Below are 15186 nucleotides of genomic sequence, written 5' to 3' on the forward strand. Positions count from 1 at the left end.
TCACTGGAGTGGGGCCCCCCAATGAGTGTTTTTTTACATTAAAAATTAAATATTACGCAAAATGTTGGGTCCCCCAAAGAGGTCAAGCCCCCCCCCCGGGCCCCCAACGATGGAAATTTCCTAGCTACGCCCCTGCGTCTTCTTTTGCAAACGATTAGATAATTTAAATGTTAAGGCCCTCTAACTCGTGATTTGTTTACACAGATAGTTGTGTGTATGTAGAAAAAAAACGGGGGGGGGGGCACAGTATTTAGAACTGTTAAAAATCTAAATCCAAACTTATGGATGGCTGCCTGGTCATGCGGTTAGCGCTCTGGACTGTTGTTTGGATTTATCGATGGTCCCGGGTTCAAACCCTGCCGGCTCCCATCCCTCGTCGTCCTGCAGGAGGTTTGGACTAAGAAGTAAACTATCTACAACTCTGAAGGAACATCCGAAACATGTAAAACATTCTACAAACAAATCCTATAGTGAACACTGAGATTTAATTCGGGATTTCTATGACGCAGCTGAGTCCATCCAACTCTGATGTGTACTTGACATACGACGGGCAAGTAAAGGCGATGTGCTGGCCCTCGACCATAGAAAAAGATGATAAGTTTTACATCATCTGCCCTCACAGTTCGCAGGGTTTGAAAAGGTACCTTGTGTGCTTCTATGGTGACGGTGGGAAGAGGTTAACCGTGCATCGTGAATGATGCAAAATTAGCGGATCTGTCGTCAGCGGTCTTAGGTAGAACAGACGACTCAAGATTGCCAGAGTGAAAAGACATGTTTTGTAGTGAGTTGGATTTCGTTCAGTATACCACTTTATATTATTATGAAATCCTGCTATATTTATTACATTTCATCTCAAGTTGACTTTCTTTACATTGCAATAAAAGTTATATATAATATTGTTCACAAAGAAGTTATTTCAAATGTTACTACAGCGTTTAATTTGTCTACCAGCAGTTTGGTGATACAAGTCAACGACACACGTATTACTCAGTTTGATCAAACAATTTCCCCCCCCCCCTTCCATCTTTTTAAAAATGTACAAACGTGTCATGAAAGTTCAAAAGTAGAGATGTTTTTTTTTTAAAGTTTGTAGTTCATAAAATGAACTGTTCATTTGTAAACAATGAATAATATTGGAAATGTATTATTTCTTACAGATCTTACACTTTGATACAGATCGTCAGCTACATATTAGATCGCCTGCTACATATTAGATCGTCTGCTACATATTAGATCGCCTGCTACATATTAGATCGCCTGCTACACATTAGATCGTCTGCTACATATTAGATCGTCTGCTACATATTAGATCGCCTGCTATATATTAGATCGTCTGCTTCATATTAGATCGTCTGCTACATATTAGATCGTCTGCTACATATTAGATCGTCTGCTACATATTAGATCGCCTGCTAAATATTAGATCGCCTGCTACATATTAGATCGCCTGCTATATATTAGATCGTCTGCTACATATTAGAACGTCTGCTACATATTAGATCGTCTGCTACATATTATATCGTCTGCTACATATTAGATCGCCTGCTACATATGAGATCGTCTGCTACATATTACCACGATATATCCCTGTTGGCGAACAACCTAATTCTCTACAAAAGACTTATCGCTTCTAAATTAATAGCATTTGCTAAATAAAACAAAATTACTACTAATTGATTAACTAATTAGTTAATTTTTTAAATTGATTCATGTGTTGACATCGATATTGAATAATTCTGTAAAGTTTCAACTTGATCCGAGAATGGGAAACGGGAGAAATAACATGTTAAAGATTCCACCCAGACAGACTTACAGACAGAGTGAGTTAATATAAACTTTATAATTGAAAAAGTTTCAATTTTCATTCACTCGATAATTTACTTGAGCTAACTAAGACTAACAATGGCTATCGTATCTTATATAATACAGACGTTACTTCAAAAAAGAAGATGATTACGTCCTATGCGTCATGCATCTAGTCATGCATGTTAACCAATATCTTAAATTCTTCAAAGTCACTGGTTTTCTTGGCTGGCTCAGGCAACCCATTCCATGCTCTAATAGCACTAGGGAAGAAAGAGTATTTGTACAAATTTATCCTAGCATATGGAACGAGGAATGTGGCTTTATCTTTGCGTCTTTCTGAGTATTTGCTGTCGAAATTTAATTTAAAAAATAGAGAGAATATATACAAGTTAATAAAAATGCTTTTTATTTTGATTCTGTCTTTACAGTATACAGATGTAGGCCTATAAAAGATATTTTTTTGGTCCTATCAAATGGAAATTAAGTTTGACTACAGTTGTCCACCTCAGCTAAATTAGGCCTACTACCGCTACTTCTGTTATTACAATAACAATATAGATCTAGACAGAGAACACAACGCGTTTCCCGTATGGAGCACGAACATATGCCAAAGGCAGCCTTTTTTGGTGAGCTGAAAGGTGGTCGGCGTAATTGAGGTGCCCCACGGAAACGCTTTAAAAACCATTAATCATAGGCCCCTACGGTCTCGAAAATAATCAAGCCAGATGCAACAAAAAAATAATTATATTAACAAATTAGATTCTCTATTTTTTCTTACAAATAAGATCGTTAAAAAAAACAACAACAATTAAATAAATGCACAATCTTGTTTTGCTATCACGGGACTTTTCCCCATTAAAAAAATCAAAAAAAAAAAACAAAACGAATTTGGTAAAATTTAAATTTCGCCTTTTTAAATGTCTTTATTGAAACTTTAAATTTAGGAGAGCTAGCCGAATTACGATTATTTACAATGGTTACGGCTAAGCCTCAATCACCCAGTTTTGACAATGACGACGTGAGGCATCCTTACCCATTATTATATGGTCTACATATTGATTTAGATATTGCATAGATCTAACCAATGCTACATCTACGTATCTTATTAATGGTAAAACAGTTACACAGGGTAAAATCTCAAAATACGAGCTAGATCATCATCTGATGACATCATCATGATGAAGATCATCTGGTCTAATCATTATGACTTAAATCATTATCATTTTGATTTTATTTAATCAAATCATCATTATCATCGTGATGTTAAACATTAACATTATGATAACTAGATCTAGTATAAGATAAATAAATCATGATTAAGATAGATTAGATCTGTTACTATGGTTAGTCCTAAGTACAGGTAGTGTAGATTTATTTATGTTAGTCGTTCTAGAATAATAGACTGGTTGCCTGGTCATGCACTCTGGATTATTATCTCAAACCCTGTCTGATGCCATCCCTTGCCATCCTGTGGTAGGTTTGGGATATTAAGTAATAAATCTTCATTTCTGAATCATTAGAATAATGTAAAACAAAACAAATAGACTACAAAATAATAGAATAATATTATAATAAACACAGAATGAATAGCAAATTACAAAAGAGTTTTATTGTGTAAAAGAATCTTTTGAAGGTAATAAGGTTCATTGTTAAATTTCAAAGGTAATTTAGTCTCATCTAGATCTCTAATCTTAGTCAATAAATTCTTTTTATTGATTCTAGTGTTCATCTTAGGGAAAAGATGCTGTTGTGTTTGTGGATTTGTTTATTGATATATAAATCTTTTAACCACAAAATTAAACAATGTCACAGTTGTGTTCTTGAAGCTTAAAACTGTTGACTACTTTAAGTATACTTAGTTTATTCACATATGCATAAACCATAAACAAAGTTTGAAGAATGACATTTTGTGTTATGCACAATATTATATGAAATCCATTGAAACTTGTTGAAAATTCAAATGATCTATAATCTTCATCATGTTTAAAATAAGCGTAATGGCAAATTAGGTCTTCTAAAAGCATAATCATTTTTTATATATTTTTTTTTTTTTCAAATTAAGTACATCTATGGTATACCTACAAACCATCTTCTAAACAAGATAAAGCAATTCTTGTTATCCATGGTCTAATCTCAAAAATGATGTTATTGAGAATGAAAGTCCTATTTCAATATCATTTTCATTGTCTTCAAAATGTCTGAAATGGCTAATTAAAATAATACTAGATAATGATTTTTATTTTAAAATGAAAATAACGTATAGCACTGTAGCTATATTTTAGGCTTACTATTTGAACAGAAAAAAAAACAACTTTTTTTCTTGAACAAAAGGTACAAGTAAAACTAAAAAATACAAACTAAACAAATTCATTTTCAACAGAAACATAAACGAGTTTATCATGTCTAGACTATTTTTATGTTCACACTTCACTCAAAAGCCATGATCTTATCTTATCTTGTAAATTACAGACATTTCTTTCAAAAAAGAGAAAACATCCTATGCGTTTCATAGGTCAATCTAGTCATACATGTTAATTAGTGACTTTAAGTCTGCTAAATTGCTGCATTTTCCTGGCTGATTCAGGCAACCCATTTCATGCACTAATAGCAGTAGGGAATATGGAGCTTATGGAATGAGGAATGTGCCTTTATCTTTTTGTATTTGAAGATTATGGTATGTATAATTGCTACTTTACTTTTGAGTCTTTTACCCTGAATGCTTTCTAAATTTAGTGATTTTACTAAAGGTGTTACTCTAGTTAAATGTGAATGTTTGTTTGTTATAAATCTCACTGCTCTATTTTGTGTCTGTTCCAGTTTCCTAATGTTTTCTTTAGTTGAGGGGTCCCAAACAGAGGATGCATGTTTTATTATTGGCCTAACCAACGTTCAGTGTTTTATGAATTATAGCTACTTTACTTTTTATTCTTCTGTCCTGAAGTGTCTCTAAATTTAGGGATTTTACTAATGGTGTTATTCTATTCAAATGTGAATATCTGATTGTTATAAATATCACAGCTCTATTTTGTGTCTGTTCTAGTTTCTTTTTGATCTTATTTAATTTTATCTACAACCTAAGAGAATAAGATGCCTGTAAAGTCTTCATTAGAACTTTTTAGTTTAAAGTCTAGTGCTTGAACACAACAATGAAATTTTTCTGTGCTTATAACCAGTGGTGTAGCTACAAATATGTATAGTATGAAATCTATTTAAGTGAGGTAACTCATACTTTGTCATTACAGTGTTTCACTAAAAATGTATATGTGGATTTTTAAAAATATAATAAAAAATTAACATAATAATCATTTTTTTTAAAGTAAAGAATTTGAATGTGCTCTACTAGATAAAAAACAACAACTGTTGCTCCTTGCTTAATATTATTCACATTTTTGAATGATTTTTTACCTTTTATGATACATGAATTACTATTACAAGTTGACAGTAGGTAGTAGTTTTTATTATTGGTCTCTTTAGGGGTATGTTGTCTGTACAGGAGATTACAGTGATCCACAAGGTCATGGTCTCCTTAACCAAGATATATAGCAAAACCAAAAACTAATAAAATATATTTGCCGCCTTTACCTCTACAGGCATTTAAACAAAAATAATTACAGTTGTGAAGCTGCAAGGTTTCCATGTAATCTATATTATGCGTGCAAGTGTCATTTTAGATTGCAGCTTATAAAGATTAATAGGGTCTATGTTACACTTTTGAAACTTACACCCTGCAAGGTGCCCTGTAAGGTGGATGTCAGGGATGAAAGAAAACTTGAAAAAGCATAAAGATAAGAAAAATAACCTTTTTGACAGAACTATTGTTGCATTATTTCTTAGTTACATAACTTGCTTCATAAAGATGCTGCTAGTTTTTATTTCAAGTGGAAACAAAAAAGAATTGCAGAATGTCATTAAGCTTTTAGTCTCATCTTATACTGATGGTATTAACAAAGAATTTTGTTCAGAGAAGTAATCTTTCATATAAACAATTTATACATATATAAGACTGTGTTCAATACAAAATTCGATTTTTGCTTTTTGTGATACTTAAGATACTTTTTTATCATCAGTTTTTCTAAACCTTATCACTGCATGTATGTAGGGGCACATAATCTAATAGGCTGTATTAGTTTGTTAATCATTACCCCTTTTTTTTTCTTGACTTTCAGGTTGTCAATTTTAAATAGAAAAGAAGTGATTGAGTCTCAATTGTCTTAATACTTTTAATCAGATTGAAAGATATGCATCAAATATATTGTGATGATTACATCTTAAGACATGAGTTACTTTGATTGTGGTGCGTGTTTTTTCTTATTTTTTTGTCTATTTGTTAAAAACATTGTGATTTTTGTAAACAAATTAAAAAAAAAAAGTTTAATGTTTCCAAATATGTGAATAAATTAATCTTATTTGTCAAAATCTTTGATTTTTTTTTTTTCCGAATTCTGTTACAAAAACAATTGACATGTACTTTCCAGAAACGGAGTATCTGAAAAAAGAATTATCTGTCTGCCTTATTGACATTCTGACAAAATTGGTGAAGATAAGACCTAGAGATCCTATCGAATATGTAGCCCTTTCATTGAAGCAATTTAGGGTAAAAATAACTTCATTTTAGTTCAATAATATATTTCTATTTAAAAATAAATAGACTTTAATATGTGCAACGCATATGTTAGTTTTTTTTTTCATTGAACCTTAATATAGAATGTCATTGAATAAATTATTCATAATCCAATTGAAATTTTTTTTTATCTTCCTTAGACTTTGCATCCATTTATAAATCAAGGGAAACAACAATGTGATCTTACATCTGCTACAGAGAATGCACACATTATCTCCCACTTTCAATCTTCATTGCCAACAGAAAGTTATCCTACAAGGTTTACTAGTGTGTTACTCCAAAGGAATTTCAAAAGTTGTACTACTACTACTCTTGATATAGAATCAGAAAGTAGTGCCTTAGAAAGTAGTTCCTTAGAAAGTAATTCCTTAGAATGTAGTGATATTTTTGTTCATAAAGAATTCCTAAGTCAAACAATACTTGAAGATCTATTTGATGATGAGGATTTGAGTTAATTTAAGAAGATAAAACCTTTTTTGGGCAGTTTGCATTATAATTATATTCTACTTTTATTAAATTGGTCAAAAGAAAAAGTTCCCCTTTCAGACTTTGCTGTCTATAGGGCTGATGATGTGGGAGATAAAGGCATCTGTTTCTGTGGCCCATGGTTAACAATGGTGATGTGGCCAGCACAATGACCATCCACCTTTACTTTACCCCAACAAGTGTCAGATACCCATTAGAGTTGGGTGGACTCAGATGCTCCCTAAGATCCCAAAATGAAAAATCTCAGTATTCAAACTTGGGACCTTCTGGTTAGTAAGCCAAGTGCTTTACCACTCAGCCACTGTGCCTCCAAATTTGGTATGGCCTTCGATAAGAAAAGGTTAAAAGTAGCAATTAATAATAAAATTCAAAGTAATATTTATTTTCATTTTTAGACATTTTTGTGTGTGGTGTATGCTTCAGAGTGTGGTGACGAAGGTTCTGGGGCCAAACCACCATGTCATCCCCTGCCATCCTGCAGGAGGTTTAGGTAGGACAATTGGACATAATAATATTCATTTCTGAAGGAAAGCCTTAAAGTCTATTACATTTTTTATGTAGACCTGCTATTTGATAATATGATACTAACTTGAACGCCCTGACTGTTGTTTTTTTTTGTATCACAATCTATCTCTGAAGTCTTTTTCTTAATCCCTATAACACTTATCTTCTATATGATTAATAAATTCATACTTGCAAGATTTTTTCTGGACATTATTTAAAAGTTGATATTTCATTATGGTCTGTGCTGGATGTGTCAAAATATGTAGGTCACAGCTGGGACTGTATAGGCGTGGGAAATACTTCATTTCTCATTAATCTTTGGTTTTGAAGACATGCTTCAAAGTTGATAATTCATGACTCAAAACTATTCCTCCGACATAATCTATTTGATGTTGAATGAAATGAGATGACCTCTGTCGTTGTTATTGCTCATCAGACATTAGCTACTTTCATATTGTATACCCATAACATTATATGTACTAACATAACTTTATTCTAAAGAATACTTTTGAAAAATTGACAAATTATTTGTAATTATTTGTTGCTAGAAAACATACTACTTTTAATCTTTGAGAATAGTTTAACTATGAATTGTGAGCCATTGAAAATTGTATGCCAGGTGTGTAGCAGAACATAGAAAAGAAACTATTTAAAATCATTCATAGGTAAATTGTTTAAAAACCCAAAATATGCATTTAAAGAACCATTGATATCATAAAGTATAGTTCTCTATAAATTTCATGTCTCGATTTAACACAAATTTTATATGAAATTAATACATGTTTTATAACTAATATAAAGGGAAAAAAAATATATTGACATATTTTAATCTTTTAATAATGGCATTATTAATATGTCAAAGTGAATTATTGTTATTTGTTAAAAAAAAAGGTAAAATGCCAACTTAAATTTTTTTTTGGATACATTTTTATATTGTGAAATTTATTTTATATTTAGTTATTTAAGAAAGTATATTGCTGTTAAATTTGAATGATCTTAATGTCAATCTTGTCTATTTGAAAAAAAAAAAGCACACACAAAATAAGCTGGATTGGATGGGATGCTGTTCTTTACCACTTTTTTGTCATTAATTTTGTAAATGTTGTGCATTCAAGTGTATAATCATTTAAGTTATTTGATTCAATGGGAAATGTATCTCATTTGTATTGCTTGTTTTTATTTGAATATACTTTTGTTGATGAAAAAGATGTGCCTCAAATAATATTTTTGTTTATTAAAATTAATTTCACTTTGTTGAAAGGCTTTATTAAGGATTTTTCTTTCTTTTTAACTAAAGAATAAAGAGCAATCTTCAGGAGGATATAAAGAAGTAATGAAAATATTTTTTCTTGTGTTTTTCTTGTGTTTTTCTTTCTTAAATAATAAGTAGATCCAAGTATACAATTAATAATATAAACTATTGATCATTTAATATCTAAAACAGCATCTCATCTTTTAAACTGTTACACTTTTATTACATTTTTCTTTGCCCTATACAACTACAATGACAAAAGTATTTTAGGTTTCAATTGCAACATAGTCAATTTTTTTTACAAAGCTTATACTGACTCACTCTGGGAAGAATCTTGTACACATTATTTCTTCAACTTCCCATTCTCAGATCAAGTTGAAACTTTGCACATTTATTCTTTGCCAATGACAATGCATGAATCAGTTTTAAAAGTTTACTAATTAGATGATCAATTATTTGTTATTAATTAATTTTGTTTTATATATAAAATGTATTATGCTAAGGGGAGAGATGCCTTGTTAAGAGTCATTCAGATTATATGGTCGCAAAAGAAAATAATTAATTAAACTAACAAAAGACTTCTTTTTTTTAATAAGTATATACTTGAATAGCTTAGTGTCCATCTTCCACTGTGGATGATTGAGTTGAAATTCAGACACAAGCAACCTTTCATATTTTTTAAAATTGCTTTTAAAAAAGCAGTTCCCTTCTTTCCGAAATGGTCTATTGATATGAATTACGACTTCATTCAAAATAAATCATGCTATTACATTCAATATTAGCTTCGAAAATGTTTCTTCTTTTTTTTTCTTGCCTCTTGTTTTGTTAGTAATCTGCCCTTGGTCTTTAGGTTTATTTTTTCCACAGAGTAGTTTCCTCTTTCTATTGGCCTTACCTCTTGCCTGACATCAAACTGCTTGTCCATTTCTTTCCAATGGTTACTTTTTAAAATTCACTTTCCTGAAATATTTTCCATAGATCTTTTTTTTTTTTTGTTTTTTTTTGCATCCTACATCTTGACTTCTTGTCAGTAACATAGAAGAGAGCACCTGGTTGCAGGCGGCTTCAGAAAGAGACAGCTGAAGGTCACTTACAAAGGCCGCGAGATACCTAGACGTAGACGTCGAAAAGAAAATCTAAATTGACCACCTGACGACAATGGTTATTCCTGCGCTGAGTGTGGCAAAATATGTAGGTCATAGCTGGGGCTTCGTAGCCACGGGGAATACTGCGTTCCTCATTAATCTTCTGACTCGAAGACAAGCCTTATTTTTATTAGAAATAGAATGTCTAGATGTAATTGTAATATTCTACAATTTGTGCAGACTTCATACCACCTCTGTCCTCTTTTTTTTTAGTTTGATAAATATACCAGTCTTTCTTCCAAGAATCGTTATAAAACTTAGCTGTCATTCCGCTTACTCCAACCTGTCCCTTCTACCTTCTGCATTCTTGAACCCTCAATTCACTGCAAGCAAAATGTCACCGGTGATTCTTTTCTTCACTATGTGCTTGTGAAGTTTGTTCCACACATTTTCTTAGATCCCAGTTTTGCCTTGTCACATCTCTGTTACCCAGATATTGCGCGTTCTTCTCCAATAGTTTTATTGTGTGTTGATTTGACGAACGCAGGTAGAGTTTACATTTCCTCTTTCTTGGAAAACGTAGGCCTACGTAAGTTTTAAGAATAGATACCAAAAAAGTTAAGAAAAAAATATTGAATATCAAGGATAAGAGGAAGTAGAAATGATTTTGGAAAGCCGTTTAGGCAGACGATCTAGAATGCTAATGTCAAATATATCTTCCTTTTGATAAACGTATTCTTGTCTGGCATCAAACTTCTTGTCTGTTTTTTTTCCCAATATTCAGTTTTGTTTATTCACTTTCCTGGAATAATTTATTGACAGAAAATTTTCCATAGATCTATTTTTTCCCTCCATCCTACATCTTTCTTTGACTAGTCAGTAACTAGATCTAAAAGTCTGTCTGGTACTGGCTCCCCACCGATCTCAAACAACATGCTTCATGCTACATACTAGAAGAACATAAGGACCTGTCTGTTCAAAGCTTTTTTTTTTTTTAGAATAGTTTGTCGTTTTGACTCCTGTATTCATGTCAGTTGTGTTATTATAGCATTGAGGCCACGTCATGATTGTTAACAGCGCTTTATAAATTAAATTATTAGTATTATTCCCTAAAGCACTCGTTACCGAGTCGATGCACCATTTTACACAGAACTTCTTGGGCCTGCCTACAACATTAAGATCATTTACGTTGTGTTCTATGTATGAACATTATGAGTTGATATTGACGAAGGGGACATTATGAGTTGATATTGATGAAGGGAACATGATGAGTTGATATTGATGAAAGGAACATTATGAGTTGATATTAATGAAAGGAACATTATGAGTTGATATTGATGAAGGGAACATTATGAGTTGATATTGATGAAGGGAACATTATGAGTTGATATTGAAGGGAACATTATGAGTTGATATTGATGAAGGGAACATGATGAGTTGATATTGATGAAGGGAACATGATGAGTTGATATTGACGAAGGGAACATTATGAGTTGATATTAATGAAAGGAACATTATGAGTTGATATTGATGAAGGGAACATTATGAGTTGATATTAATGAAGGGAACATTATGAGTTGATATTAATGAAGGGAACATTATGAGTTGATATTGAAGGGAACATTATGAGTTGATATTGATGAAGGGAACATTATGAGTTGATATTGATGAAGGGAACATTATGAGTTGATATTGAAGGGAACATTATGAGTTGATATTGATGAAGGGAACATTATGAGTTGATATTGATGAAGGGAACATTATGAGTTGATATTGAAGGGAACATTATGAGTTGATATTGATGAAGGGAACATTATGAGTTGATATTAATGAAGGGAACATTATGAGTTGATATTGATGAAGGGAACATTATGAGTTGATATTGAAGGGAACATTATGAGTTGATATTAATGAAGGGAACATTATTAGTTGATATTGATGAAGGGAACATTATGAGTTGATATTGATGAAGGGAACATGATGAGTTGATATTGATGAAGGGAACATGATGAGTTGATATTGATGAAGGGAACATTATGAGTTGATATTGATGAAAGGAACATTATGAGTTGATATTGATGAAGGGAACATTATGAGTTGATATTGATGAAGGAACAGGATGAGTTGATATTGATGAAGGAACAGGATGAGTTGATATTGATGAGGGGAACATTATGAGTTGATATTGATGAAGGGACATTATGAGTTGATATTGAAGGGAACATTATGAGTTGGTATTGATGAAGGGAACATTATGAGTTGATATTGATGAAGGGAACATTATGAGTTGATATTGATGAAGGGAACATTATGAGTTGATATTGAAGGGAACATTATGAGTTGATATTGATGAAGGGAACATTATCAGTTGATATTGATGAAGGGAACATTATGAGTTGATATTGATGAAGGGAACATTATGAGTTGATATTGACGAAGGGAACATTATGAGTTGATATTGATGAAGGGAACATTATGAGTTGATATTGATGAAGGGAACATTATGAGTTGATATTGACGAAGGGAACATTATGAGTTGATATTGAAGGGAATATTATGAGTTGATATTGATGAAGGGAACATTATTAGTTGATATTGATGAAGGGAACATTATGAGTTGATATTGATGAAGGGAACATTATGAGTTGATATTGACGAAGGGAACATTATGAGTTGATATTGACGAAGGGAACATTATGAGTTGATATTGACGAAGACATCTCAACTAAACAAAATTTTGGGATTCCGGCTTAGAAAATGAAGAGGTATCACATAATTTAATTATTTTATTAAGATAAGATCAATACTGAAATATGAATTTATAATAACTGCAAATAAAACAGATTCTGTAACACGTGGAAAAAAAAAACAACTTATTCGAGCATCCCCATTTGTCATTTGTTTAGGCGATGATAATATAATCACGACACATATGGTTTCCTGAAAGTATCAACCACTATTTGAAACCGAGTCGTAAGTGGTCGTGTGGTTTACGTTTCGGATTGTCGTCATGACGGTACTGAGTTCAAACCCTGCCCGCTACCATCCCCTGCCGTGTTCTGCAGAGGCAGCCTTAGTGAACGGGGCCCCGGGCGAGTCTCATATCAGGGCCACGAATATTTGTACGAAGGGCTGACGGTGACAAAAGATTCTCTTTATCGCGGACCCTGGGGCGGTTTCCCCACTCGCCACCCCCTAGCGCCGGTTCTGCAGATACGTAATGATCGTCCCTTCTAAAAGAACGCCTGAATGTTGCTAAACAAACAATGCATGAAATCAAATCAGCCGGAAGTTTATGTCACATAAAATACTATGGATTGCACCTTACAGAAAGTTTTAAATCACGTGATGTTTTAGGCGTTATCACACTATAGACCTACATAACAATGAAAGCATTAGTCATCTAGCACCTCGTGCTTTCCAGCTTATGATCAAATGCAGTGGCGATGTAGAAAAAGAAGGGGTGGGGGGGGGTGAACAAATCGCGTTTGGTGGTGAGGGTGGCGGTTGCATTTTCCGTCCCTTTGAGACGAAGCTACACTATCCACCCATTTTGTTAGCGTGAACATAATTTCTTTCCTAGACGTAAAAACTTAACTCCCCTGTCCACAAGTGTCTGATATGTATATAACAGGCCAATACAGATCTAGATGTACATCCCTTCAAGTCATGACTAGCACTAGCTAGAAGCTTTTCGAGCTGCTGTGGTTTGTTCATGGTTTGATTGTCTTCTCATTCTTTGCACAATTATTCATTGTCGATGACAACACAGGAATCAATGACGCAATTATCAGCTAGTCGTAATTATTGAATTTTGATTTATTTAGAGGCAATAGGGCTTACTAAACTAAGGGTTAAGGGGGAGATAGGCCTTTTGCAGAGAATTAGTTCGCTAAAATGTGTAAACTAACAATAAAACCTTCTATTTTTACAAGTACTTGGATTGCTCATTGGCTAGCAAGTCGGCCTTCCATAGTGGAGGCTCGAGTTAAAATTCAGAGTCGAGCAACTTTAAAAAAAAAATGTTTTTGAAAAGGGGAGCTCGGTAACCTCCCAGATAATCCGCCCCATTCCCACCATTCCGCCATTGGTCCACAAAAGTGATTGGAACATTTAGCACTGAGCGTGAAAGTCTCAAATGTATTATTGTTACTCTGGTTTAGACCTACTAAAAACTAATTATGATTGATTCAAACTAATTGATGCAACTTCACTCATTATAAGCTTTATGATTGCTTTTATAAGTTTTTTAAAATATATATTTTATTTCTTTACACATTTTATTGTTCCAATCCAATCAAATCAAATGCTACTTCTTCCCTAGTGCTATTAGAGCATGGAATGGGTTGTCTGAGCCAGCCAGGAAAACCAATGACTGGGCAGAATTTAAGTCATTGGTTAATATGCATGACTAAATGCATGACGCGTAGGACGTAATCATCTTCTTTTTTGAAGTAACGTCTGTATTATATAAGATAAGATAAGATAAGTTTGTACGTGTTTAATCCTACTACTACTACTACTAATAATAATAATGATGATAATGAAAAAGAATATTCTCCAACGAGTTAAACGACCAAGTAAGAACGTACAACTTGACGTGGATACGAAGGGACCCATGTGACCTACGTAATTAGTGTTTTTCAGTACAAAATAAAACTTTTTTTTCTTACTGTAACCATATTAAATGACTCAATCTTTGATAAACCATGGACTCATATTTAGGACCGTAAACTTTTGCCTCGTTTAGAGTTACATTTTGGACACCTTATAATAAACGTAATAAACGTATTAACAGATAACCATACACAAATATTTGGACACTGTCGAGTTCCACAATTAAGCTTCGCTGGCCAATTAGAGCAAAGGAAAAAAAAAAGTCTATCTACCCTCTCTATAAGTACAGTTTTATCTTGTGATGTCAGCTACAGCCAGATAGTCCTGATAGACTGATAACTGAAATGTGTTATAGCAGAGCCAGGGTACGACTGGTCAGGCACTGAATATAAATATTGTAGCCATTGGTCGGTGTGGTATCTGATAGTGACAAAATATCAGAAGAACTATTTAAACTTGCACTGTAGCGATACGGATGAATTATTGGATAGCTTAGCGGTTTTCTTCCACAAAGCGTGTAGATTAACTATATTACTATAAGAGTCATGCGCTTGACTTCTGTACCAATGAGTCTTGAGTTTCTGTGGCATTTTACGTCTCGAGAGACGATCTTTTCCCTTCGCAACTTCTTGTGTGACTAAAGAGGCCAATCCTTGATACACAGCTGCGATCGCAGGTTGGGCATATATACCAATGAGTCTTGAGTTAGAATACTGTTAAAGACTAGAAGTTTGAACAACAATATTTTTAGGACCCCACTTGACTCCACCCAACCGAGATCAATCACTTTAGAACGCCTGAACACTGGCCTACAA

At 33.1% G+C, this 15186-nt stretch overlaps 1 long non-coding RNA gene across 4 annotated transcripts; it reads left to right on the top strand.

Moving 5' to 3' along the window:
• The first annotated feature begins 2765 nt into the window (after positions 1-2765).
• On the top strand, positions 2766-9404 carry LOC106067843 (uncharacterized). Of its 4 annotated transcripts, none has more exons than XR_008777768.1 (5): positions 2766-2917; positions 4276-4480; positions 5973-6100; positions 6282-6400; positions 6568-9404. It is a non-coding gene; the product is annotated as an uncharacterized LOC106067843 (long non-coding RNA). The 4 variants fall into 4 exon arrangements; XR_008777770.1 differs by having other exon boundaries at positions 4391-4480; XR_008777771.1 differs by lacking the exon at positions 4276-4480 and having other exon boundaries at positions 2766-2935.
• The last annotated feature ends 5782 nt before the right edge of the window (positions 9405-15186 follow it).

Source organism: Biomphalaria glabrata, chromosome 4 (genome assembly GCF_947242115.1).
Source record: "Biomphalaria glabrata chromosome 4, xgBioGlab47.1, whole genome shotgun sequence".
Taxonomy (NCBI): domain Eukaryota; kingdom Metazoa; phylum Mollusca; class Gastropoda; family Planorbidae; genus Biomphalaria; species Biomphalaria glabrata.